This window comes from Equus przewalskii, chromosome 3 (assembly GCF_037783145.1).
Source record: "Equus przewalskii isolate Varuska chromosome 3, EquPr2, whole genome shotgun sequence".
NCBI classification, from domain to species: domain Eukaryota; kingdom Metazoa; phylum Chordata; class Mammalia; order Perissodactyla; family Equidae; genus Equus; species Equus przewalskii.
This window is the reverse complement of record NC_091833.1, coordinates 111,972,552-111,997,684: the sequence shown is the minus strand read 5'-3', so window position 1 is coordinate 111,997,684 and position 25,133 is coordinate 111,972,552. Positions and strand designations below refer to the sequence as shown.

General features: G+C 43.9%; 1 long non-coding RNA gene across 4 annotated transcripts in view; it reads left to right on the top strand.

Moving 5' to 3' along the window:
- LOC139082383 (uncharacterized) overlaps positions 1–25,133 on the top strand; it is a 135,329-nt gene that overhangs the window by 92,243 nt on the left and 17,953 nt on the right. The window contains exons 1-2 of one of the 4 annotated variants that reach the window (XR_011538313.1): positions 16,593–20,633; positions 21,090–21,213. The exons of the other annotated variants lie outside the window; for them this stretch is intronic. This is a non-coding gene — a long non-coding RNA (uncharacterized lncRNA). Of the gene's footprint in view, positions 1–16,592; positions 20,634–21,089; positions 21,214–25,133 lie in introns of those variants that run through there. 4 annotated transcript variants of the gene reach the window in all.

The window sequence follows — 25,133 nt, the reverse complement described above, 5'->3', positions numbered from 1 at the left end:
GTTGGGTGCATAGATATTTATAAGAGTTATGTCTTCTTGGTGGAGTGTCCCTTTGGTTAATATATACTGCCCCTCTTTGTCTCTCCTTTACCTGTCTTACCTTGAAGTCTACTTTGTCTGATATAAGTATTGTGACACCTGCTTTCTTTTGCTTGCCGTTAGCTTGGAGGATTATCTTCCATCCCTTCATTCTGAGCCTGTGGTTCTTGTTAGAGCTGAGATGTGTTTCCTGGGGACAGCATATTGTTGGGTCTTGTTCTTTAATCCATCTTGGCACTCTGTGTCTTTTTATTGGAGAATTCAATCCATTTACATTTAGGATGATTACCAACATGAGGGTTTAATGCTGCCATTTTATCGTTTTCTGGTTCTCCTGCATTTCCTTTGTTTCTTGTTCCATGTATTTCGGTCTACCAATTGAGTTATGTAGTTTTTTATGTTGGATTTCTTAGTTTTCTCCTTATTTAATATTTGTCTCTCTGTTCTTTTTTGTTTAGTGGTTACCATGAGGTTTGTATGCAAAATTTCATAATAAGACAGTCCATTTTCTAATGGCCTCTTATTTCCTTAGACTGAAGTGATTCAGTCATGTTCCTCTTCCCTTCCTATGTTGTTTTTGTCACCTCTTATTCCATCTTGTGAATTTGAGGTTAAAATGACAAGATTATCTTTGGTTTTGGTCTTTTCCTTCTCTTTATCTTTAATGTTATACTTGAGTATTTGCTAACCTGTTCTGATGTATAGCTACAATTTTCTGATGTTGTCTACCTACCTCCTTACTCCAGACTTTGTAACCCCTTTTTCCCTGTTTTTTTTTTTTTTTTTTCCAGGTATGAGGGCCTTCTTGAGGATTTTTTATGGGGGGGGGGGTCTTGTGGCTATGAACTCCCTTAGCTTTTGTTTATTTGGGAAAGTTTTTATTTCTCCATCATATCTGAAGGATGTTTTCACTGGATAGAGTATTCTTGGCTGAAAGTTTTTGCCCCTCAAAGATTTGATATCATTCCATTCTCTCCTAGCCTGTAAGATTTCTGCTGAGAAATCTGCTGAAAGGCTGATAGGGGATCCTTTGTAGGTTGTTTTCGTCTGCCTTGCTGCCTTTAGTATTTTTTCTTTGTCACTTACTTTTGCCAGTTTCACTACTATATACTTTGCAGTAGGTCTTTTTACACTGATATATTTAGGAGATCTGGTAGCCTCTTTCACATGGATTTCCATCTTCTTCCGTAGGTTTGGGAAGTTCTCTACTATTATTTCTTTGAACAAGCTTTCTGATCCATTCTCCTTTTCTTCTACCTCTTTAATACCTATAATTCTTATGTTGCATTTCCTAATTCAGTCAGATATTTCTCAGAGACTTTCTTCATTTCTTTTAAGTCTTAGTTCTCTCTCCTCTATCTGGAGCATTTCAATATGTCTCTCCTTGATTATGCTGATACGCTCCTCTGTGATGTCTGCTCGAGCATTCAGGGCATCCATATTTTGTTTTATCTCATCCGCTGTGTCTTTCATCTCCAGTATTTTGATTGGTGGTTCTTTATAGTTTCAATCTTTTTTGTGAAGTAGCTCCTGAACTTGTTGAATTGTTTCTCTACCTTCTCTTTTAACTCGTTGAGTTTTTTGATAGGTATTTTGAATTTTCTATCATTTAGATTACATATTTCTGTGTCTTCAGGACTGACTTCTGAGTACTTGTCATTTTCTCTGTGGTCTGGAGATTTAATATAATTTTTGATACCACTAGAGGGTATTGCTCTATTCTTCCACATCCTGGTATTATTGATCACCATTACTACCTATTGCCACTGGGTAGAGGTCAAGAGCTGCATATTCTGAGCCCTCTGCATTCCACTGGGATCCCAGGCACTGGGCAGTTGGGGGGAGGAGTGCTTTCATTTCTGTGCTCTCATGGCCTTACTTGATCTGCTCTTGCTACCTGCTCCCCTAGGGTGTTGGCTTGATGAAGTTACCCTCACGCTAGCTTTCACCTCAGTAGGGGGCTTTCCCCTAGGCTGAGAGGGACCTCAGGGATCTTTGACCTTCCCGTGAAGGGGCACCACTTCCCCCTTCCCTTTCCTCTTGGGGGCCACGTGCAGTCCCCAGATCAGTCTTTTGGGGTGCGAGAGAAGTTTTCTCTTACCCTGTTCCACCACCTCTGACAGGGGCTCCAGCCTCTCCACCCTCCAACGTATGACTGAATGGGTCTCTCAGATGTCTTTTGTGTTGTGTGGGTGTCCTCTGTTGGAGTACGAATGTCTTTTTCATTGTATTATGGCACAGAAAGATTACCAGGAGAGCTCGCTCCACCATGATGCTGACATCACTCAATGATTCTATCTTTTTTATTGTCCAGAAGAATTTGTATAGAATTAGTATGTGTTCCTGGGTTGAAGTTCTTCAGTATAAAGAAGGTAGTGAGGAGACATTGAACCTAGAGGGGTTTTGGTGGGAGATTTGAAATTATGGATTTTTTTTTCATAGACAAGTTGTATATCCTATACCAACTTGTGTAAGATTTGGAAGTTGTGTCTCTCAGGCATTTATGAAAATAACTTTGAAATTTAAACTTAACAAAGCTCCTTAATATTCCCTTATCTTCCTAACATACAGACCTTAAAAAGATAGATCCCAGTTTTATATCCTGACATAACTAATTTTGCATTTTTAATTTTTTGCTCAGTCTTGCCAATGCCAAAATGGAAGTGAAACCTGAGGACCCTACTATGAATCCCTGAAACCAGAATCTGAGACTTGGACTTAGGGCCTCGACTGTATTTGGAACAGAGGAGAGAATGGTGCATATGAGACAGGACAGGATGAATTTCCAGTGACAGGCACAGCATTGAGCTGTTCACCTCTAGGCTGTATGTGGCTAGTCCCACTGGGACCCTCTGAGGAATAGGTAGACTGTATTGCAGGATATCATTCCATTGGGTCAAGAGTCTGCTCATTTGTCCATCAACTCTATCTGTTCGTACACCTCCTATGAGTCATAAATTCCCCCGAGTAGCTGAGATGTGGCTCTGCATGGAAATAAGTAAACTAAGAGGGTGAGGATGTGACATGGCTACCCAATCATTCTAGGAAAATGCCAACCTCCTGGGCTTCCTTTTCAGCAGAAGAGGAATGGGCTCAGTGCCTAATGCAGCTAAGGCACTCCCTATTCCGTCTTCCTGGGATGAGAACTTTTTCCCTCTCCTGAGAAGAGATTCTTTATATACCCCTAGATCCCATGCAGCCTTGTTGCCATCTCAACCTCCCACAATGCCTGCCTAAACTAAATCCCCGAAATGTAAAAACTAGAGAATAAATACCTCTCTATATTCAAAGGATGATTGGTTTTTTAAATCTCATGCTTTCTACTTCAAAAAAATAGATGAGAATGAGATATTCAAAGATCTACATTTAGATCTACCTCGTATATCAGATCTCCCTTTTCATGAGTTGTAGATAAATATTTAAGAAGAAATCTATAGCTCTCATTCCTCATTAAAATCTAATGGAGGTTAGGGGTTTAGTTTTCCACACTGCGTGGATATTGTGTTATATTTCACTTTTTGCATTTAATTACTACATACCTCTCTATATAGCTTAGGGGCAAGTATGGTCTAAAATCTTAACGTTTAGTTGTTGTATCTTTTTCTCCATTCTTTGAGCTCCTAGAACTGCCTACATGTCACTTGAATTTGAACAATTGATACTTGTCTTGTTTTGTTTTGTTTTGGTAAGGAGAATTTATTCTCTCTTCTGATATTCCCCTTTCTTTAGCTTCCACGAATTCTAGGAAGCCAAGCCAGTTCACCTGTCCATCCATTTAAAACTGCTAGAATGAAGAGTAAAGGGGATTTGTGTCTGAAACCTTTCTGCTTGCAATTGCTGGAAGGCCTAACCCAGGATCGAGCAGATGCTGTGCTGACCTCTAATGGAATCTTCTGCCAGGTGTGTTTGGCTTTGACATTGTCCACATCTGTGCCAGATGTTGATCCCCATCATCCTAGCTCATGTTCCATATAGCCTTGTCATCCTCTGACCCTTGTTTCCCTGCTGTTGTTCTTTCTCCTTATTTATCCATATGGGGGTCCTTCCCAAGCCAGCGTATTCGGGATAGTCCTGGTGAGGTCCTAGCTTCTCTTGGAGAGATTCATTACATTACACCCCCATGGAAATTCCACGGGATGTTGGTTATATTTATTGTGGGCTGGGTCACTCTGGTCTTCTCCATACTTCTATGTCTGTAGTTCTCAGACACATGTGTTCAACCTTCAGTGCCTTGAGCTCCCTTTGGGATGGTGAAGGCTGTATTTCACGGCCAGGATGTCTGCTATGTGCAGGGCTGAGCCATTGGTAGAGCACTTTCCCCTCTTCCCTGGTCTTATGTTGAGAACATAAGATCTTCAGATATGGTAGGCTGGAGGTCTTGACATAGGTGTGCCTTCTTTATGGAACCTGCCCTGAATATCCTTGTTGGGATGAGTTGGCTGAAGGTGATTGAGTGATTTGTCTGACTAGGAAAATTCATTGCTTGGTCCTCTCCTGGGAACCATTATCAGAGTCTCTAGTCTCCTGGCCTCCTGACAAATTACATGGTAGGTGCTTATGGCAGGAGTCCTTGTCATTATCTTTCCTGACTGGACAGTTTTCCATTGTGATGCCTCCTGTAAAAGTAGATGGGTTCCATGTTGAAATGGCCCCATCTGAAAGTCTTAATCTCACAGTCCTGGATCAAAGTTTTGCCAGGAAGAGAAAATAAGCTCGATTTTAGGGATTGCTGATCCTGTGAGTGATCCAGCATACTTCAGGAATGAATGGATCAGGAATTCAACAGTGGACATTCCAGGTCTCTTTTTCCAGTCCTCCTGAATGCCAATTATTTTGATATGTTGAGTTCTCAATTGAATCTGGATAAAAATCTGCCATCTAATTAATACAGATAATCTATTTCCTTCAATATATTTTCTGTATATATGATATAGAAAAAAATTGTTCTGTTACCTACTGCTATTCCTGAGAACATTTTCATTAACCCAGTCATTGGGATAATCTATCCAAGCACAGCAGAGTCCATAGGTATTTGAACCACACGTTTAGGGCCATGGAGGGGACCCTGAAGCCAAGTGCCTGGAATCTGGTACATCCCTCTATAGCTCAATGGGAGAGGCCCCTAAGGTGTGGGATGTTTGGGTGACTGAAATGAATAAGTTATGGCCCTTTATCCTCCCCATTTAGACTTTGTAATTTCCTGAAGCTTCTATAAGAGTTCTTCCATTTGAGCTTCAGACATATTGATTGCATTATTTATCCTATGTTTTTACTGTACTATGTTTTATACTGAATATTTTTGTTTTATGACTGTATTCTCACTTTGGCTAATATCAGCTCCTATGTCTTTGAGGATATAAACCATACCTATATTATTTTATTGATCTCAGTTTAGTAATTCCCTTTATAGAGTATAGGTTTAGTTTTCTTAAAGGCAGTACCTTTCGGTGACTTTGTCCTGTGAATTCTCGTTGGTGACTCTCCTACCTGAAAGTATATATTGATGGAGAGGCTTGATTGAGAAATATTCTGGTTGTCTGAGGTGATGTCCACCTGCATTGAATGTCAAAGTGTACAGTACCTGGATGTCCTCACATGTGATGTCTTAGTTGCTGTTCCTTCGATTTTTCCCCAGAGGAAGCAGAGACCTAAATGCTAGAAGGTGGGACCTGGATGCCTCTCATGTCTATTCTGAATTTGTCACCCTACCTGAGTGTAGAACTTAATGGTGGTTCCAGTTGTTTTCATCAGGGGCTTTTATGATAATGTCTCATCTGGTTGTAGCTCTTATCAGTGCCATTAGCTGGGTCAAAGTGACTTTTTTGTCACTTATTTAGCGATCTGTCCTTGTATCTCAAAATCAAATGTCCAAGTTTGAAAGCTGTGAAGCCTAGGCTTATTTAGGCTATTTCATCTTCATCATTATTGGTCCCTTGTTTTTATTTCTATTGCTGGTGACTGGTCACCATGATATTTAGACCAGTGCACTGTCAGAACGGAAATTGATTCTTCCTTCGCATAGGCTGAAGGAAGTGGTAGAGTCAAAATTAATGCAGTGCATAATCACCTTTGTGTCTCTGAAATCTCTGGCAGTGGAAGACAGGAGTGCTACTCCTCTGTGCAAAGCTGGCATGGAGGCTGCAGGTGACAGCAGGAAGGTAAGAGCAGGGGCTCACTTCCAGACCCTCGAGTCATCATGAAGCCACATCCCTAGGGATGGTCTCCTGAAATGCTTCTGCTGGGCAACTGAGGCTCTATGACCTGACACAAAGAAGTCTGTGAATGACCGTGGGAACCACCCAGAAGAAATAGAAGAAATGGCTGCATCATTCAAAGATGAAAAAGCTTTAATAGATAAGAGCAGTTCTGAGGCGTCTCTGCACAGCACACAGTCCTGATCATCACGATTTGGGGGGAAGTTCAGTGTTGAGGAGCCCCTTCCTGTTAGCTGTTGAGAAGACAGGGCTGGTGTTGACTGTTTCTCCAGAACTGAGCATCTGGGGACCACATGCCCAGGAGGAGTGAGTCTGTTGGAGCAGTGAGATGATATCACTTGTGCTGCAGAAACCCCTGGGCTCATCCATTGGCCCATGGGATTTTATCCCCTTAGACTACGTGGGATGTGCCATCAGATAGAGGTTTTCTTCTTGTGTGGAGTGTGACATAGGATGTTCTTGTGTTTTTCCACTATCAACAATTCAAAGCACCATCTTTCAGGCAGTGAGAGTTTCCTCTTTCCCTCCTTGGACAGTTGCAGGAAGACCCATCTCACCCTGAACTGCTCATACAAGGAGCAGTTGGCACTAGTGCTCACCGTATTTATCCTTGTTGTTTTGATGGAGCTGCCCCTCCTCGCCTCCGCCTGTTCTTTATTTTTGCATCCTTCCTGCTCTTTGTTATGCAAGGTCCTTAGCATATCTTTCTCCTCTCTGGTTAGGAACTTCCACTGAATAGGACCTGGGGAATTTTAAGCCTTTGGATATTCCTTGTTTACTGAAAGTTGTTGTTTGTTCCTAGAATTCTCCCTTGTCTGTGGATATTTTGACACCTCCCCTGACACCCACTAACTTTCATGGCAGTGTCATAGTTTAGGAGGAGGAAAGTGCCTTTTGGGGAGGTAGTGCTGGTAGAGAGACCTGCTTTCTCCTTCCCTCAAGCTCTACTCTCCTCCACTGATGGGGGCTTGGGCCTTACACCCCTTCTCCTAAATCTTAGGAGACTGTCTTTGAAAGGACAAATGTTAGGCATGTCTGGAAGATGAGATGGTGGTATGTGGCTTTTTCTCATTTTGATTTCTGCTTTGAAAGCCTTTTTTGCTAATCTGTGTGCTGCCTGATTCAGGAGAAGTTCTTACAGGTAGCTGCCCTGAGGAGGGTCCACAGAGAAGGAGCTTGTGTTCCTGTAACTTGTCTCATGGGAGCACCTGAGTCCCTCATGAGGCAACTTGAGTAAGACGATTTACCTGGTTTACTTCAATTAACTCCTGTCACATAACTACATACTACTGACCATTTGGTGAGAGAAGAAATGACATCTGACCTTTGTAATTATGAGCTTTTAAAAGAGGTGGCTTCCTCTCTTCTTTCCATTATCCTTGTAGCTGTCTTTGAGGCTAAGCGCCAACCCCCTAGGACTGGCAGAGCAAAAACAGAGAAATGTTCCTTGAGCATTGTTTCAGGTGCATTTTCTAAAAGACGTCCACTGGGCTAGGACACCCCAGCAAAGAGGCTTCCTATTCATGGCCCTCAGCTACATTTGATGGGAGATGTTCCTGGAGGTGGAGAAGGGTGCTTGTAACCTCCAGATCAGGGAAACATACAGTAGTTGTCCATCTTGGTCCCTCCAAACACTCATTTTCATGTGTCTTGAGATGGCAATTGGTATCTGAAAAGCATACAAGATGATATTGAAGGCAGCTTAGTGTTAGGAGGAAAGACAGCCTGATCAGGGAGAGAGGGTTTCAGCTTGCCCATACAGGGAATGGAGGTTGCATTGCCTTGTTGTCTTCCTGAAACTAATTCGTATTTGAATAATCTGTGTTATTTTGAAAGGAAAGGTTGTAGTTTGTCCTCTGACATGCTACCTTGTTTTTCGGCTCCCATTGTTTCTAATGAGGCCATCCTGTTCTTTCATTTGAAACTCCATGGTCAAGTCAGGGGAGAGACTGACACTTTCTCTATACACGAATCTTGGCAGAGCCTAACCTAGTGGTATGGTCTGACTGGCCCCTGCGCTGATGCTCTAAGGGGAGTCTTTCCAAAATGGCATTGTTTTGACTTCTGTCCAGAAGTCTGTGTGTGGAGTAGGCGGTGAGGTGGGAAAAGTTTTTCTTATAGTAAAACGTAATTCCCTGAGCTCTGTTCTGTTTAGACTTAAGAAGTACACATTGAAGATGTTCAGAATTGTCATTCTTTTGATGACAGTGCTTCATCAAGATTTGCTGAGCTGTATCAGAATACATACTGAAGATTGGTGCCTGCTCCTATCAGGTGGGATACTGGGGAAGAGATCCTACCTGGGATGCTTGGGCCATCTTCCCTGGGGAAAGTAAGGTTTCACAAAGTGATCTGTCTCAGAAAATGAAGACCCTACAAGATCCAGAGCACCCCAGAAACATCTGCTGGTCATCCTGAGGTGGAGAATCCCATGATGATTTCCAAATTAGAGGCATCAGCCTGGGCAGATACCAGAAGATGTGGGCATAGCAGGATCATAGGCATTGGAAATTCCAGGACTCAGTGGTGAATGTTGGAAGCAGTTCTATATAAGGGAACTTCCTCCTCCACCACTGAATTGATCTGGTTGGTCCTTTTGACGATGGCCGTTGCTCAATTTTTTGCCACTGCTTTCTCCATTTGATGCAGCAATGCTTGAATTACCAGCCTGTCAAGGTTGAGAGTTAATGCCAGTTTCTCCAGGCAGCCCGACCTGGGTCTATGGGCTGGCTGAATACATCTTTCAGTGCTCTACAGCTGTAAGACTGTGCAGCCCAGATGGGCACACTTTGGCTCTGCTGACAAACACTTTTTTTGAGAATGCAATAGTTCAATCACCTGGGTCACCTCTAAGTTTTTCTGCCTCAATTTACTTTGTCAGATGTCCTTTGAAGTCACCACCTTTCTATACCCCACATCTTGCCTCATATTAACAGGGCAATCTTGGTATTGCATGCAGAATTCTAAGATGACACCAGGGTTTCCATTCTGGGCTGTTAGGACCACAATTAAATTACCTTGTATGGCAAGGGTGAGGGGTTTTCCAGATGTAATTGAGATCCTAAATCAGGTGAGTTTGTATTCAAAAGGGAGATTATCCTGGGTGGTCCTGGTTTAATTTAGAAGTCCTTTAAAGAGATTTTAGGTCCTTCTGACCGAAGAGACTCCAATATCTACTGAGACTCGCTCTCCTTTTCTGGCTTAGACTGAGGTGACTGTCACAAGGAAATGAGTTCTGCCAACTGAGCGAACTTGGAAGTGACATCTTGGCTAGTTCATCCTCTAGATGGAATGTAGCTCAGGTATCACCTTCGTTTGCCTCTTGTGAGACCCAGAGGAGATCCCGGTTAAGCTGTGCCCAGATATCTGAGCTACAGAAACTTTGGTATAGTAAAGGGGCATTGGTTTTAGCCACTACATTGGTGGCAATCCTGTCATACAGCTACAGACAAAACACCTTCGCTAAAGCCTTTCTCAGCCTCACCTCCTCCAGGGTTTCCCGAGCTGTTGACGCCGTGCCGAGTCAGCTGGGTGGAGCTGCCCTCCCGTGTCTGAGCAGAACTGCACCGGGTGCCCTTGACTGGGCCTCAACCGCTACATAGTTTTTCCTTGTCAAGTTTCCTTGTCATAGTTTCCTTGTCAAGACCTACTCTTCCTTGTCGTCTTTCCATTTATCTGCTCTTCATTCTTGAAAGTACCTTGGCGACATCACTGTTGTCTCCTCAAAATAGGAAATGGAGAAATATACGCTTTTAGTTCCTGGTTGGTGATTAATTCTTGGATCTCTCCTTTGTTGGAGAGAAGAGGATATGATGACCATTCTGCCTCCACTTCCCCCACCCTGATGAATATAAGGTAGATGAGAAGTCAAAAAAGACCCTTCAAAAAGACGTCTGTGAGGAGGCCCATTTCCTGCTCTACATAAGCATAATGTCACACAGTGAACAAATTCAGGTTCTATGCCTTGCCCCGGCATCTGACAAGTACGTGGTCTTTTGTTCCCTGTGGACTTCTGCTTTGGCCTCCTGTAGTTAAGTTATCTGCCCTGTGCTGCCTGGTCCAGGAGAAGGCTGTGGGGTAGCTGACTTGAGAAGGGCCCTGCAGACGGGCCCGTATGCCCATGACTTCCCTGACACGGGCCTGTGAGTCCCCAGAGTCAACTGCATGAAGTTGATTTCCCTGCTCTCCCCCTTAGCTAGGTCCATAACTACATTCTTCCTACTCTGGGGTTCTGAGGCATAATGGTAAGTGATGGGACCTTCATGACCTTGCTCCTTGACTCTACCAGTTGAGACAGAAGACTTGAGCAACTTTATATTTTGAAACACAAGATGGAAAGCTAATCCTCCCTTGGCTTAGGTAAGCAAGATGACGTCTCCTGGTCCTGGATAATCCTCTGGGCCCACATATGAGATCTCAGGATTTTAATCTTGTCCATCTCCTGCTACATTTCATCAATTACAAGTGACCCTCATAGTTTAAAAAATTACTCATGACGGGTTAGTTTCTGCTACAACCATTTTCAGAGCATTACTCTCTAATTGGTCTTGAGTATTTTTTTCTCTTTAAGATGTACATCACGCTGACCTCAATGACTCATACGATAAGAGGTTGGCACTAATGACAAACATTTATTTTCCTTTCCATTTTGATGTGGCTGTTCTCTATTATTGATATCACCTTGGCATTGTTACTGCTGTCTTGTGAGGTTCCCTCAAGTAGGATATGGAGAATTTTGTGTGTCTAGGTTGTGGACCATGAAGAGCTGTTTCTAGAATTCTTCCTCATAAGAGAGAGGTTATGATCACCACCCACTCAGAATGAAAAAAAAACGTAGATAGGACAGAGTAAATTGTATCTCTGCAGAAGACAGTACTGGTGAAGAGGCCTGTTTCCTCTCACATATGTATCCAGCAATCCCTACCAAACTGGACACGAGGGATGTATTCCTTACCCTGAAGTCCTAGCGGACTGGTTTAGAGGGAAATCTTTATTTAAAAACAACAACAACAACAAACCTCTGCAAGGAGGGATGAGAGGGGTGTAGTGGATTTCTGCTTGAGCTTCCTTTTTCTAAGCTTCCCTCTGCTGCCTGATGGAGCGAATGAGTGTACATCTAGCTGACTTATGGAGAGCCACATGGTAAGGACGATGAGTCCTATAACTTACAGGGTCACGTGGGTTCCTCACGAGACAATGTGTATGAAGTCCCTGCTGTCCTCAGTTAGCTGAGGTCAGGTAAATAAGGACTGATCATGGAGCTGAGCAAAGTGGTACCTGATCTTCAAGACTGTTCCCTTTAAAAAGAGGTGGTTTCTCCTCCCTCTTCCAGTGTCCTCCTTACTGATGACAGTGACTCCTTCTATGAATGGCAGCACAAACGCAGAGGAGTGGGTCCCGAGTGCTCCTGCTGGTGCATTTCTATGAGGTGTCCACTTGACTGAGACATCCCAGCAAACATCTGCTCTCCCATTCATGGCCCTGAGCTGCATTTGAAGGGAGCAGATGGTCCCAGAGGTAGAAGATTGTCTTTAACCCGCAGCTCGGGCACTTATCATTGAATGTGTCTGTCCCTACAGAGCACCCATTCTGCTATCACCTAGAATGTGTGGTCTTCAGACACTACCCACCCAGGTGGAATGGGAAGTGGCTCAGAGTTTGCCTGAGGGTCCTCACATCCAGGAGTGAGGACTCCACGCTTGCCAAGAAAGGCAAGAGAGATTTGTCTTGTTTCTTTCCTGTGATTAAGTTTTACTGTCTCCTTTCAACTAAAATACCCTCACTGCTGTTTTGTGCTGAAACAAGAGTCCAGAGGATGTGTCATAGAGCACGCCAGCCTCTACCACACTTGCCACTCATTCCAGAAAAATGCCAAACTTCCTGGGTACCATTCAGCAGGAAAGGGTCAGACCAGTCCCACTGCAGCAGGGTTGTAACTATTCCATAGTTTGTGTCTCTGACATTCATCTTCTTGTGATGGTGTCTTTTTCCTCTCAAGAAAAATTTATAGGCCCCTAATCCCATTTAGTGCCTTGTCCCATCACTGCCTCTCAGTAATGTCTGCCGGAATCATTCCTTAGAATTCTGATTACTGGAGATGAATTTGCTTTCCTTGGAATCTGAGTGGTTTTACTTTGTCTTTCCAAATATAATTCTCTTCTATCAAGAATATAACACTGTGTTGTGTTATCTAAAATTCAATCTGACATGAATGTAATGAGTTTTGAAGAAAGATTCTGTGGGAGAAATCTGCAATGTTCCTTTCCTACGTTGCAATGGAACAGACACTGAGGCTTTAGATCTCCATTCCTTTATGAATAATTTAATGTCAGTTACTGCATTTGAATGGTACACGATTCATTATATTCCTGTCATTTAGGGAAGAACGTGATCTGACAAATACTATCTTATTACCTTTTAGTTTGGTAAGTGATCCTTTTCAGTTCTTAAGATTCTAAGGACTATCTCCTTCTCTCTTGAATATGATCAATTTATGCTCTTTCTGTGGAGGGAAGAATTTAAATTTCATCCTCTGCCATTTATCTTTATTTAGTCCCATGATTTCTAATGAAGCCTGGCCTGAGGGCCTGGGAAATGCTGCCTTCTCCTCTGAAACTCCAGGACTGAATCAGAAGCAAGAGTGAAGTGTATATGCAGTGAAGTCAGAAGGACAAGCATTTCGATGTCGAACCCCTGGTCACAGTGGTTTTGAGGCTGTGCTGATGGACCAAGTCAAACCCTCCCAAGCTTACTTGGCTTGGACTTTCCCACTGGTGTCTACGAAGGTTTTGTGTGAACTTCTCCTGCCAATCCCCCTGTGTCACAGCCTAAGATGTCCTTTAATTGTGTGCCTGATACTTTTTTCTTGTGTGTCAGGACTGGGGTCCTTCCCTCCATGTCATTTGACATGATCCGTGTGAGGCTTCTCAACTTCTGTACACTGTGAACAAGATTTTAGCTCTCAATTATCCCCAGACACAGGGTGTTGATTACGTAGGCAGTGTGTACTGGGGGATGGGCCACTCTGGGCTTGCCCCCAAGGCTGGCACACTGGGGTCTCAGATCTCTGGGCTTCGTTGCACTGCCATGCAATCCCGCCTCCAGTGTTCACTTTCATGCTTCTAAGTTCAGTATCTCAAAGGGGTGGAAGCTTCAAGTGATGGCCTCTTTGACATGTGGGATCCTTTTTCCACTGGGGGTGGTACTCTGAGAATGTGGGTCCATAGGTGTTTGAACACTAGTCAAGAACCATGGAGGAAACGTGAACCCCAAAGCCTCAAAGTCTATCTCTTCCTCTATACTCTGGCGGGGTGGGGTGGGGACACTGAGAAAGGGGTGTCTGAGGGACTGAATTGAAAATATTCTGTTCCTTTTCCTTACTACCCTCTATTTTTTCCCCTGTAATTACACAGAGAGTGGAAACATAAGAGATTATTAAAACTGTGTTCTTAATAACGCGGAATATAGGCATTCTTTTCCTCTGATGTTCAAGGGCTGGGGGCCTCATTTCAGACTCAGGGTTCCTCCTAGATTGGCTCAGTCAAGACTGTCATGGAGCCAAGCCCACTGGGGTCTCCCTCACTCCAGAGGATATATGTAGCCAGATCCGAGTTTCTCCCATATGTACTGCATTCGGGGCATAAAGTTATGTCCCCAGAGAGATGGGCACTTTCAGCTGTGATTCTGGTTGCTGTGGCTGTACATCTGCATAAGCAGTGAGTCTGCCTGGACAGTAGCCCACTGTGTGATGTCTTTGGTTTGTGACTGTCCAGTTGGGCTGAGGGCCTATTGTCCAGGTCCTGAAAACAGGCCAGTAAATATGATCCGATATATTGAGGAATTCCCAACAGAATCAGATACATCATTGTAGATATAAAAGATACTTCAGTAATATGGACCAAAATACCCTGTTTCTTTTGTAACTGGTAACACAGGTTGACTCTCATAAAAGCCAGGTGACTCCTTGCAGCCACGTGGCTGATGGAGCATCCTGTGGGATCTTGAGCTGGTCACCGCTCAGCTTCCACAGAGCAGCTCTGTCCTGAGAGGCGCTTCAAGTTTCACATTAACATTATCATTCATTCTAGTTGCCCCAGCATGCGGGAGAATTCCACAGCCTGGAGCCACAAACTTCTCAGCAGCCCAGTGGCAGACGTGAGTCCATGGTGAACTGAAGGCCACTCCTGACAGGGACTGTGATGCTGTTCCCCAACCTGCCTCTGACATTCACCTCCCTCAGGACTGGGGAACCTATATGTAGAGAGACCTAAAACCAAACCCTTCTCTTATGGTTAGAGAACAGCTGCCTTGTCAGGTTTAGAGGGGCTGGTATGAGACTCCCACCCTTATGTGACCGCTAAGCAGGATCCAAGTTTGAGAGCCTAAGAAATGTTTTCTCTTTCTTCCTTGTAGACTCCAGAGAGGAGAAGTCATCCTCTCTGGTGCCTGGGAGCTGATGTGTCATCAGTGTCAATTATATCAACACCAGTGCTGACCGTGATCAACACCACCACTTCTCCTCTGGGCAGGAAGGGCTCAGTTTCCTCCACCCAAGGAGTGGGATTCTAAGTCAATCTCATCACCTGGGTGTCGAAATCCTGGGCCTGCCAGGCTTATGGGACAAAGTGTGAGGCAGCGCTACCTTCTGCGATGTGCAAACAACTGCTGGTCTTGCTTTCCTGGGCTTAGTCCTTTCGGGTTTGTATTTGCTGATGTTTTGGGGGCAGTGATCCAGGGAGCTTTTAGAATGGCTGTCCTGGGGGATGATAGACAAGGTGCAGAGCTGGTTCTCAGAAGACTTGCTGGAGAAGTTGAGAACGTGACCAGCATCTTAGTCACTCCCCTTGGTCATCGAGGGAGAGCACCCTTTTGGAAAATTTTCAGGCATTTTCATTTCAAGGGAATAATTTGTGTATGGTTAGTACATTTCTCTGAACCCATGGTAGAATCCAGGAAGGAAGTCTTGAGCCCAGAGAATACTTTGTGGGAAGATTACAAATACATATTTAGTTCCTTTCATAGGAAATCTAGATAACTTCTATTGTTTCTGGGGTAGTTTTAGTAATATAAGTGTTCGGAGTCATTTACGGCTCTACCTTTGAAGTTTAAATTAAATGAACACTGGTTATAATATTCTTTCAATATGACAGGTTGAGATACTAAGAAGACATATTCTTTTTGTCACTATGTTCTTGATCATTGCTGCCAGGGAAAGAATACTTATGAATCTTATGTTTTGAAATATAAAACCTCAGTGAGTTGGTATGGATGCCCTTGAATACTGTATGCATTTCTTACTGCTGCTGTAGCAGATGACCACCAAGTTTCTGCTTAAATCAGAATTTATTTTAGCTTTCAGTTTTGGGGGGCAGAGTTTGAAATGGGTGTCACTTGGATAAAATCAGGTGTTTACAGAGTTGTTCCTTCTGGTTTTCTAGAAGACAGCTTTCCTGCCCTATCCACCTTCTGGAGGCCTCCTGCATTCCCTGTCTTGGGCTTTTTCTTGGTCTTCAGAGTCAGCAATTCTTTATCCTTTCAACGGTGACCTTGCATCCTGAAATCTCTTTGACTCTCACCTCCACTTCTGAATCCCTCTTCTACTTTGTCACTTTAATCACCCTTGTTACTACATGGTGCCTACGTAGATAATCTCCTTAATTTAAGGTCAGCTGATTAGCAACCTTAATTCCATCCACCTTAATTCCCTCTTGCCATTTAACAAGACATGTTCAAGAGTCTGAGGATTTGGACATGAACTTCTTCCGTGGTCCCTTTAACTGTCTATTTTTTTGGTACTTGATTTGGCAGTGATCCCAGGGAGCTCAGGGAAGGGAGTGGTGAACCAGAGATGAGGTGTTGGGAACAGCCCCACTGAATTGGGTATTGTTGAGCTGGTCACCTATAGAGGTGATGGGGCTCAGTCCCCCTGGGGACCATCTGAGGATCCATGTGGAATGTATCTCAGAATTCACTCTGCTGAGTGACAAGAGTCTGGTCATTTATCCACTGTCTGCCACATTGTTTATAGTTACCTCTGTCCTCAAAGGAACCCCTGTGGAACAAGGGGGCCAGGAAGGTGAGGGTGTGGCGTAAAGCAGCCTGTCTTTCCAGAAGGAAGGTGAACCTCCTGGATTCCCCTTTTAGCAGAAGAGGGACAGGTTCACTTCCTGCTGAAGTAGTGCAGCCGCATGCATCTTCCTGTGATGGAGACTTTTTCCCTCTCCTGGGAAGCGTGTCTTTACGCAGCCCCTAGATCCCATCCAGACTTATCCCTACCTCTGCCTTCTGCAAAGCCTGCCTGTATACGTTTTGGGTGGCAAAGATAACAATCATTAACTTCATTGTATTTAAAGGATGATTGCCTCTCTGAAAATCGCTATTTTATGCCAAAAAAACCCAGATGAGAATGGATCATTTCAGGACATAAATTAGATGTACCTCATATGCCAGATTTTCCTTACTGCAGCTTGGGTCACTCAGGTCTTCCCCCAAGGTTTGCACACCTTGAACTCTCAGATCTCTGGCCCTTCACACTGCCCAGGAGATCATCCCCCAATGCCTTCGTGGGCCATGGTTTCAGTATCTTAATGTGGTGGTACCTTCAGGGTGACAGCCTTCTCTCATCTGTGGGCTTGTTTCCATTGGTTTTGGTTATTCTATCCAAAAATATATTTTGGGGGGACAAGATTATCCCCAAACATGTATCAGATGTCCACCCTGTTGAAGTGTGGTCCACCCATAGAATGGAGATCTATTCTATTAATTGTTCCTTTAATTAATCTATTAATAGAATGTAAATCAATATGCTAAGTGGACGGAATGCTGTCTGCAATGTGTCGTGTGTGCCTGCTGGACAGTACACACAGGAAGCGCAGGTCGAATGCAGGAAGGCTGCAGCCAGACACCCCTAAGTTTTTCTTGATGCCTTTGGCACCATCAGCAACGTGATTGACTCAGGCATTGTGAAGGCAGTGCTGATCTTGGTCAGCAGCAGCACTTTCTGCTCTAGGCAGCCAGGGCTCAGTCTGGAAACACGGAGCAGAGTTCTATAACTGTTCCAGTCACCATGGTGCCACCCTCTGTGAAGTAAAAGTGAGTGTCATATTATACCAGTGCACTGTCAGAATGGAAATTGATTCTTCCTTTGCATAGGGTTGGCATTTGTGCTATGCTTGTGCCTTCCCGTCTGGTTGTGCTTGGTGATATGCTTCTGAGTTCCTGGAGGATGGGTGCCATGGGAGGAAATAGATAATTTTCAGACTGTCAGGCAGACTTGCTTTGATGGTGCATGGTGACAAGGGTTCCATTTCTCTGGGCCGCTCTGCTGACCCACAAGCTAGTGTGAAGCACGCTTTCACTGGCTGTCTCTGAGCAGAATCACTCCCATCACATCTCTGGCAGTAAAGTTTGAGGAGCCCCCAGTGTATTTAAAAGTCCACTTGGTCCTCAGGGATGAGACTTATGTGAGCCTGGGGAACTCTGTGTCCAGACCACACCTGAAGAGGGGTTTTTTTTTTTTTGTCCTGGACAGGGCTCCTCTGGGGGTATTTGATTTGCACCATGAAAATATCTGGATTTAAAATTGGCTCCTCATATCTGTTCTGAATTTCTCTTCCTTCCTGAGAGTATAGAATTTAATAAAGAGATTGTCTTTTTTCTTAGGGGCTTTTATGATAATGTCTCATCTGGGTATGCTCCTATCATTGCCATCAACCGGTTCCAGGTGATGTTTTTGTCATTTATTTGCTGACCTTTCCTTGCATCTCAAACTTCAATGTCCAAGGATGGATGCTTGTCAAGTCTAGGTTTACTCAGGCTAGTTCATCTTCCTCATGACTAATCCCTAGTTCCTGGATTCTATTGCTGGTGACTGGTCACTGTGATGTTTAGACCAGTGCACTGTCAGAACGGAAGTTGATTCTTCCTTTGCATAGGCTGAAGGAGGTGGTAGAGTCAAAATTAATACAATGCATAATCACCTTTGTGTCTCTGAAATCTCTGGCAGTGGAAGACAGGAGTCCTACTCCTCTGTGCAAAGCTGGCATGGAGGCTGCAGGTGACAGCAGGAAGGTAAGAGCAGGGGCTCACTTCCAGACCCTCGAGTCATCATGAAGCCACATCCCTAGGGATGGTCTCCTGAAATGCTTCTGCTGGGCAACTGAGGCTCTATGACCTGACACAAAGAAGTCTGTGAATGACCATGGGAACCACGCAGAAGAAATAGAAGAAATGGCTGCATCATTTAAAGATGATAAAACTTTACATAGATAAGAGCAGTTTTGAGTCATCTCTGCACAGCACACAGTCCTGATCATCACGATTCGGGGGGAAGTTCAGTGTTGGGGAGCCCCTTCCTGTTAGCTATTGAGAAGACAGGGCTGGTGTTGACTGTTTCTCCAGAACTGAGCATCTGGGGACCATGTGCCCAGGGGGAGTGTGTCTGTTGGAGCAGTGAGATGATATCACTTGTGCTGGAGAAACCCCTGGGCCCATCCGTTGGCCCTCAGGATTTTATCCCCTTAGACTACGTGGGATGTGCCATCAGATAGAGGTTTTCTTCTTGTGTGGAGTGTGACATAGGATGTCCTTGTGTTTTCTACTTACCAACAATTCAAAGCACCATCTTTCAGGCAGTGAGAGTTTCCTCTTTCCCTCATTGGACAGTTGCAGGAAGACCCATCTCACCCTGAACTGCTCATACAAGGAGCAGTTGGCGCTAGCGCTCCCCGAATTTATCCTTGTTGTTTTGATGTAGCTGCCCTTCCTCACCTCTCCTGCTCTTTATTTTTGCATCCTTCCTGTTCTTTGTTATGCAAAGTCCTTTGCAATGTTTCTCCTCTCTGGTTAGGAATTTCCACTGAATAGGACCTGGGGAATTCTAAGACTTTAGATTGTCCTTGCTTGCTGAAAGTTGTTTGTCCCTAGAGTTCTCCCTTGTCTATAGATTTTTGACACCTCCCCTCCCACCAACTTACTTTCATGGAAGTATCATAGCTGCTCTGATGGAGGGGCCACAGAGGAGCTTGTATTCCTGTAACTTATCTTACTGGAGCACCTGAGTTCTTCATGAGTCAACTGGGATCATGCCCTTTTAAAGGAAGTGGCCTCCCATCCTGCCCCATTATCCTTATTACTCACTGAAGATGAGACTCAACCCCTGTAGGAATGGGCAGAGCAAAAGAGGAAGATTGTCCTTGAGGGTTCTTGCTGGTGCATCTTCTAAGAGGTGTCCACTGGGCTGGGCCATCGTAGCAAAGAGGTGCTTCCTATTCACAGCCCTGAGCTACATTTGATGGGAGAAAATGGTCCTGGAGGTGTGGAGTAGGGTGTTTGTAACCTACAGAGTGGAAAAACATGTACTGTATTATGTCCATGTTGGTCCTTCCAAAACACCTACTCGTGATCACGTATTCCAATTGTGTGGCTTTCAGACACCAGTTGTAAGCTGGAATTGAAGGCAGCTCAGGGTTAGGAAATAAACAGCTGTATCTGGGAGAGACTTTTGTCTTGCCCATACAGGGAATGGAGGTTGCATTGCCTATTTGCTTGCTGGAAAACATTGTCTTTGAACAATTTACAATCTTTTCAAAATATCATAATCTGTTCTCTGACATTCCACCTTCGCCTTCAGCTCCCATTATATGAAATGACATCATCTTGTTTTCCCTTTTGAAAGTCCCATGTTTGCCTCAGAAGGGAGACTGAGATGTTTTTCCACTACTTATTTGCAAATCTTGGCAGAGCCTGACCTAGGGGCATGGCCTGACTAACCCTGCGCTGATGTTCAAAGAGGTGTCCTTCTAAAGCTTTGACTTCTGTCCACAGGTCTGTGTGTGTGTGTGGGTGGTGGTGGGGGCTGGGAAGTAGGGATAGATGCTCACCACCTGAGCACTTGTTGGATAAAATTTTGATCTTTTGTCTACCTAATATTCTTGTTCATACCTTTCAAAAGTGGAGTCCATCCTTCTCTGCATGTTTGGGATGGTCCAGGAGAGTTGTCTTACTTACACAGCTACCCTGGAAGAGACGCATGCTCCAACGTAGAGAATTCTCAGTGAATGTTGATTACGTGGGCAGTATTTTTGTGGGTCTGGGTCAAATAGATCTTCTTCCCAAGACATGCACACCCATGGCTACTGGATCACAGGTGTTAAGCCTTCTCTGCCATGGGATCTCTTTGGGATGGTAAAGAGCTAAGATTCAGGACCCAGGATGTCCATGTGGTATGGACTGACCCACTGGTAGATCCTACCTTTGACAAAGAACGCATTCTTCCCCCTGCCCTGAGGGCCTCATGTTAAGCTACTAATATGATTATCTCGAGATATTGATACAGGTGTGTCCCCTTCAATGGAACCAGCCCTGATTCTGCTTGTTCAGGTAAGTGGGTAAAGGAGAAATGAGGGAGTGTGAAGCAGGAAAATTCTCTGCTTGATGACGTTCTCGTGATACTTAGGGCCATCTAGAGGCTGGGAACCCACAGAAATGTCACAGTAGATAATCTGCATGAGTATTGAAAGAGAAACATGGGAAACAGGAAATCTTAAGTTGTATTGACTTTGGTTCTGGTGCTTTTATTGACCTAAGCTCAACCTGAGGCAAGGTGGGAGCCAGGGAAAAATGTCTGGTTTCTGCAGTTGATCCCAAATCACCTGATGGTTGTCTGATGGAGAAACTAGGGTGTAGAGGCATTCTAAGAGAAGGCAAAATGTGGGCATTGAATAAAGAAGGGAAAACTTTTTTCTAATAAGAAAAGATAAATCCCCAGGCTCTCGTCTGTTTACATTAAAATCTACCCATTAAAGTTGTTTGGGTATGTCATTCTGTTAACCACAGACATTGTCGGGATTTGCAGAGCTGGATCAGAAGCCATAGTGAAGATTAGTGCTTGTTCCTCTCAGGTGTGCACTGGAGAAGAGATCCTCCCTGGGATGCTGGGATCATCTTTCCTGGGCAAGGGGTAGGGTTGCACGAACTTATCTATGTCTCAGAAAATGGAGAACCCAGCAAGGTCCAGAGATCCCCAGTCTGCTGGCCATCCTGAGGTGGAGAATCCCCTGATGAATTCCAAATAGAGGCATCAGCCCCTCCAGATACCAGAAGACTTGGGCATATTGGGGTCATAAGCATCAAAAATTCCAGGACCTAAAGATGTGCAGTGCAGATGGCACACTTTGGCTCTGCTGACAGGATTTCTTTGGGAGTGTGGTGGTTCAATCAGTCGGGTCATTTCCAAGTCTCTGTCTGTGTCAATGTACTGTCTCAGGTGGCCTTCTTATTTACCATCTTCTTATACCCCATATATTGCCCCAGTTCTTTTTCCCCTAGATAGCACGAGGTGTGGTATTCACCACTGTCATGGCTAAGTAAAGATGATATTATCAGGGAACAGTTGGTGTTGTATGCAAAATTCTAAGACGGCCCCAGGATCTCTGCTCCCTGATGTCATGATCATAATTAGATTACCTTGTTTAGCAAAGGTGATGGATTTTTCAAATGTATTTAAGTTCCCATATCAGGTGAGTTTAAACCAATAGGGAGATTATCCTAGTTTGGCCTGACTTAGGTACAATCCTGTGCCACGTAACAATGCTTTGGTCAACAACAAACCACATATATGGTGGTGGTCCCATCAGATTATTATGGATCTGAACAATTTCTATTAATGACATCATAGCCATAGTAACGTCGTAGCACAATGCATTACTCACATGTTTCTGGTGCTGCTGGTGTGAACAAGCCTACTGCACTTCCAGTTGTATTAAAGTACATCACATACAATTATGTAGAGTACATAACACTTGATAATAAAGGACTGTTACTGACTTATGTGTTTGATGTACTATAGTATTCATGATTGTTTTAGAGTGTTTTAAACAATATGCTGTGTTAACGCCGGCAGCAGCCTCATACAGCTCATGTTTACTGCATCTCTTACTGGTATCATTTTCTCCTGTGCTTGAGTTAATCTTGTTTAGTTCTTCATAGCCCCTAAGCATACAAAATTCACTGCCAACATTGCAAGTAAGAGGCCACATCCAGTGACTGACCAGGAAATGAAATTAAAAGTGATTAAGGACTATGAAGGTGGAAAATCAGTGATGGTTGTTGTTTGCCTGTCAGGCATGTCCCATTCCACCATAGCTACAATCTTGAAGAACAGGAACAAAGTGACAGAAGCTGTCAAGGGATCTGCTTCATTGAAGGCAACGAGACTAATAAATTCAAGAAGGGCCTATATCAGACATGGAGAAAATTCTAATGATCTGGATTGAAGGCCAGACACAGAAAAATGTCCCTCAGCACCATGACAGTCATGGCCAAAGCACAAAGTTTGTGCTGTTGAAAGAAAAGGCTGGACCCAACTGTGATGTTGAATTTACTGCTGGCTATCGTCATTTAAATAATTCAAAAATCGTTATTCATTATCTAATGTGAAAGTGAGTGGTGAGTCTGTGAGTGCTGATGTGAAGGCAGCTGAAGAATTTTTGGAAACTCTACAAAAGCTGATTGTGGAGGAAAATTACTTGCCAGAGCAAATATTCAGTATGAATAAAACCTCCCTGTTCTGGAAACAGATGACTCAAAGGACTTTCATCCATAAGGAGGCCAAGTCAACGCCATGTTTCAAGGCTTTTAAGGACAGGATAATGGTTTTGCTTGAGGGCAATGTTGCAGGCTACAATTTGGAACCCTTTGTAATTTGGCACAGTGAGAACCCCAAGGCCTTCAAGCATATCAGCAAGCATACACTGCCAGTGGACTATAGGAGCAGTTAAGAAGTCATGGGTGACTCAGCTCTTCTTACAAGATGACCTTCTGAATTGCTATGCCAGGGGAATGGAAAAGTACTGTTTGGAGAATAACATACGTTTCAAGATTTTCCTTATTGTTGATAAAGCTCCAAGACATCCTCCTTTTATTGGTGATCTTCATCCCAATATCAAAGTGATGTTTCTCCCTCCAAATACCACCTTTTGACCCAGCTCCTGGATCAAGGAGTTATAGTGGCTTTTAAGGCCTACGACCTCAGGAGGACCTTTGCCCAGTCTATTGCTGAAACTGAGAAGACACTGATGCAGTTCTGGAAGGATTACCACAGCTATGACTGCATCAAGAACCTTGCTTGGGCTTGAGGTGATGTCACCAAGGAGTGCCTGAATGCATCTGGAATAAGACACTCAAGAGATTCTCAAAGGATTTGCCAAGGATGAGGAGGGTGCAAAAAAGGCTGTGGTTGAGATGGCAAACAGCTTTAACCCGGGTGTGGATGAGGAAAACGCTGAGGAGCCCCTCCAGGTGGTTCCTGAGGATCTGACTAATGAGGAGTTATTGGAACTGGAACAAGAACGCACAGCTGAAGAGGCAAGAGAGAAGGAAGCTGCAGGAAAAGGAAAAAGAAGGCCCAAGAAAATTCACAGTGAAGGGTCTAGCAGTAGCTTTTGTAGACTTTAAAATCTCCTTTATCTGCTGATAAGCAAATCTATGGTGAAAAAAAGAAACCAAGAAAACCACCACGGACATATTTCTGAAAAGAGTGACACCTCCTCAAGAAGAGCCTCGGGGAAGTCCCTCAGGAGGTATTCTAGAAGAAGGCGTTGCCACAGGATGTGACAGCTCCATGCATGTGATTGCCCCTGAAGACCTTCCAGTGGGACAAATATGGAGGTAGAAGACAGTGATACTGATGATCCTGGCCATGTGTAGGCTAATGTGTATGTTCGTGTCTTAGTTTTTAACAAAAAAAGTTTAAAAAGTAAGAAGAATCTTAAAACCAGAAAGCTTATGAAATAAGGATATAAAGTGTATTTGTACAACTGTACAACGTGTCTGTGTTTTAAGCTGTGTTATTACAAGAGTCCAAAAGTTAAATTTATAAAGTTATGGTAAGCTGTTGATTTATTAAATATTTTTGATCAATTTAGTGTAGCCTAATTGTCCAGTGTTCTAAAGCCTAAGGTACTATAAAGCCCACAGTATTGTACAATAATGTCCCAGGCCTTCAGTCACCACTCACTCACTCCCTACCCAGGGCAACTTCCAGTTCTGCGAGCTCCATTCAGGGTAGGTGCCCTATACAGGTGTTCCACTTTTTACCTCTTAGCCTGACAAATAAAAATGGCAAGCAATAGGATATATTGGAGTATATGAGGAAGCCATTTGGTATAAACCTAATTCGGCCTGACTTCTTTTTTTTCCTCCAAAAGGGCCTGACTGGCTATTGAGCACGCATTGTATATCTGCTTAGACATTTCCTATGGCCAGAACAAAGGCCCTTGAGATAAAGATGCAACTTCCCCCCGACATTAGCATTTTTCCTTAGGCTAGGAACTGATTGCTGCACTCACCTCCCAGCTCACCTGTGACCACTCAGCTGGAGACAACAGACTGCCACCCTGCTGTGTTCACCGAGACAGAAGACCTACCTGCTATTTCCATCAATCACTGTGCCGACAGAGTAGTCTCGCGACTATTGTAAAAGGGACATTCCAATCATATGTGAAACATCCTCTTTGAGGGTATATAACGAACCTGTATACCCCACCCCCCCACCTCTTTGGAGTGCTCTGTTCCTTTGTGGAAAGACTCTCCCGGGTTATAATCCTCAGATTTAAGCTCAGAATAAACTCACCCAAATTTTCATTTATAGATTGGATATGGATTATTTTTGTCGACATAGCCCATGTTTCTACTGTAGCTTTTCTGTGTTTAGATATGCTTAGACATGCAAATAGCATTGTCACAGTTGCCTGCAGTATTCAGTACAGTATGCTGTACAGGTTTGTAGGCTGGCGGCAATAGGCTATACGAGATGGTATGGGTGTGTAGTAGGCTATACCATCTAGGTTTGTGAAGGTACACTTTTTACGATGTTTGCAC